The sequence below is a fragment of the Trichosurus vulpecula genome, chromosome 5, assembly GCF_011100635.1.
Source record: "Trichosurus vulpecula isolate mTriVul1 chromosome 5, mTriVul1.pri, whole genome shotgun sequence".
Taxonomy (NCBI): domain Eukaryota; kingdom Metazoa; phylum Chordata; class Mammalia; order Diprotodontia; family Phalangeridae; genus Trichosurus; species Trichosurus vulpecula.
Genome location: NC_050577.1, coordinates 2,431,618 through 2,435,354, shown reverse-complemented (window position 1 = coordinate 2,435,354; position 3,737 = coordinate 2,431,618).

The following is a 3,737-nucleotide window of genomic DNA, read 5'->3' as shown; positions in this document are numbered from 1 at the left end:
TGTTGTGCAAGGGGAAAGTATGTCCCAGATTATTTGGGAGGATTGTTTTTTGCCACCCATTCCTACTATACTTTTTCAGTAAATCCCTTTTCTAAGAGCTAATGGAATTCAATAGATTCTTATTGATAATTGGGAGCATACTGATGGGGGCTCAGGTACTATAGTATTAAAAAGGCCCAGTTTCTCAGGGTTACTCATAGAACTCTGAAACATTAAATAGTAGCAGCCTGGCCTGGCAGTGTGGGTAAGAGTTGGGGAAGTATTGCAACCATTCGGCTAGCAGCTGCTGTGGGGGTGAAAGACCAACACAAGCCCAACAACAAGAACACTGCCAGCACAGGTTCTTTTGATCTGCTTTACTAAGGAAAGCAACATTAAGGGGTTAACAATCTTATTTCAATCCAACATACAAACATCATTCACTTAGTTCAGGGGGAAAAGCTAGCATCCTGAACTTCAGAGCAAATACAAATAAATTACAAACATACATTATAAACAGACCAAATACAATTCATAGTTACCAAGAAACCATCAACATCTGGGTTGACAAGCCAGGAGGCTCTTAGAGTGGCTGCCCAGAGTCCCATGCCAACACTCCTCCAGGAGTGAGAGCCTCAAGCAAATAGCTCTGTTCTCTCTTTTTATATGGTCTTTGGACATCATCAAAGTCATCTGAGCGACCAGAACTTAGGTGCCTACTATTGGCTCTGGTTTTAGCAACTCCCCTTAGGGCCCTGGGGGCTTCAGGCCCACATTGGCTTAGCACCTAGTAATTAGGGGTTTGGGTCTGGGGTTTAGCACCTACTTAGACTCAATCAAAGAGACTTAATTAATTTATCATTCTAAAACAGTAAGACAGTCCCACCTTAGTTACCAATGCAGGAAGTAATCCCAGAGCAGGAGGATGACTGCACACAGGGAGATATATAGAATCATAGGGCCTAGCTGTAGAACCTGAAGGTACCTTAGAGAGCATCTAGTCCAGTTGGCTTACTTTATGAATGAGAAAACTAAGGCCCAGAGAGATGAAATCACTTGCCTAGGGTCAGATAGTTGGTCAAGAATGACTGGGATTCAGCTAACTCCACCCCAGTCCTCTCTCCATAACTATCATGGAGAATATCCTTCTGACCCCTAATCATGAACAACCAAGACTTCTGCACCCTGTGAGGGCAGAGGGAGGCAGGGCTGCTTCTACAGAGCATAAAAGGGAAGAAAAAGAGCATGTGGTATTAAGTGTTTGAAGTGGGAGACCAGCATTGGCAGAGCTGGAACTGTGAGGAAGCCAGGACATGCAGCCCAGAACTGCTCTCCCCATGAGGTAACTTAGAAGTGAGCAGGACAGGAAGGCCCCTGGAGTGAACCGTGAGGGGCTGGGATGGAAGGAGGGCATATGACACAATCAAGAAGAAAAGGAAAAGGTGCTTATGAAGTGATTCTCCCAAACTCCCAAGAGGATCAAAGGGAGACCCCTGGGATAAAGGAAGCTTAGGAAGAAGCCCTGGGGGAAGAGACTAGATCACAGCCCCAAACCTCCTAACTTCTGTCATGAAGGAAGCTCCCTGGAGAAGTCAGCCACAGCCCTCAGAGGGGATGATGCAGGGAACTGTCACAATCCAGTCCTTTGAGATGATGTTACAGAGACGCATGAATCAGCTTTGGATGGGAGCTCCCCAATCGAGGCCCTTGTGCCTGCCTCCACTATTGAGCTGGGTAGACTCTGGAGAGCAGAAATACCACTGGAGAAAATGGACCAAGCATTGACACTAAACTCACAGTGGGGTGGGATGGATAATGGTTACAGGGCTAGCAGCCACCCAGAGAGCCTAGTGGGTAGCATGGGAGTGAGGACAGGAGAATATTGATGCAAAGGGGACTTGTGGTAGAGAAAGGCCATGAGAAACCATTTACTAGGAAACCTCAGCATGGCCCCAAGGCATGCTTGGAACCCACCATGTCTGCTCCTTAGATGTGGCTGTAGGAAGTCCCTCTTGTCTCCAGCTTAGGTATCTCAGGTATGGAGAACAAGAGCACAGTAGGGACCTTCAAGGTCAGCCTAAGGAGTTAAAAGGGACATGGTCACAGGGCTGAGAAAATCCCCCAGAACTAAAAATAACCCCACAAAACACCTCAGTGACAAGCCCCAGCATAAGGTGAGTCCCCAGAGACAAAAGTGAATGCTGGTGAGGTGGGGGAAAGGAGGACAAATCATCGGATCTTAGATGCACATGACCAAGGGTGGGAAGGACAGTTAATGAGTAAACTGAATGGTGGGAAATACATCTCAAAAGATCTTGACAGGCTACAGCATGGAACTGATTCCAAGAATATGAAATGCAATAGGGATTGATGTAAACCTTGTACTTGGGTTCATAAGTACGACAGAGGTGGCATGGTTAGAAAGCAATTGATCTGACAAAGGTCTGGAGGTTTGGGTGGTCCACAGGCTCAGTGCAGTATGGCAGCCCAAATTTTGATTTGAGCTGTGGACAGAGCTTGCAGGTCCAGGAGATGACCATCCCACTGTCCTCTGCCCTGGTCAGACTACATGTGAAGTCTTGTGTTTAGTTCTCAGGCTATATTTTATGATGCCTATGAAAAGATGGAAAGCAGACAGAGAAAAGCAATCAGAACTGTGAAGGGCCTCAATACATTTGAGGTGAGATTGAAGGACCTGAAGAAGACTCACATGAGCCAAAGTATGGAGAGCATTCTGAAACCGAAATGTCCCTACAAAGGCCTGTTGTTGTCCTCATCATCATCACCTCAGACAGTGACTAGCTGTGAAGTTCTGGGTAAGACCTTATGCCTCTATGGCTCTCAATTATCTCATGTGAAGATGAAAAAAGTTTGACTGGGTGGCCACCAGGACCTCCAGCTCTAAATCTGTCACCTTTTGATTGTGATGATGATGACAACAGAGGATACATTCCATTGAGTTGCTTCCCCATATCTTTGATTTCACTGAAGTGCACACTCCATCTGAGGAAGCTGACCACACCCCATCTATGCCTTTTCAGCCTGGGTGTCTTTTGTCTCTGTCTTCCCATAAATCCTCCACAGGGAGCCCTCCATACATACAGAGTCTCTTCCTCTGGATCTCTGCACTCCCTGTGGATACAGTGAGGCACATCTCCCGCTCCTGCCACACTCACTCTGTGCTGAGAGCTAAGATTTTGTTTGATCTTCACAACAACCCAGGGAGGGAGGTACTGTTATTATAGCCATTCCACAGATGAGAAAATGGGGGTACATAGAAGTGAAGTAAGTGTCTGGGACTGGACCTGGACTCAGGTCTTCCTGACTCCAGGCACAGTGCTGTGACTGCTTCACCACTGTGCTGCCTCTCCTCAAGGGGAGAGACTTGTTTGTTTCTCTGTTTGTATCCCCAGAGCTTCACAGACATGGCTCATCATAAATGCTTTACCACAGGTTTGTAGAGTTGAATTATCCTTAATACTTATGAGTGGAATTGAATTGTTAAGATCGTTTGAGATGGTGCTAATTAATTAAGCTGCCTGAGCACAGGTGACTCCTCTCTCCTGCAAACTGTCAGCTACTCATTGCAGATCAGGATCAAATACAGTGTTATTCTAGGGGAAGGCATGTTCCACTGAGGGAAGAAAGGAAGGAAGGTAGGAAGGTAGGTAGGAAGGAAGGAAGGAAGGAAGGAAGGAAAGGAAAGGATGGAGGGAGGAAGGAAGGAAGGAAGGAAAGGAAGGAAGGGAAAAGGAAGG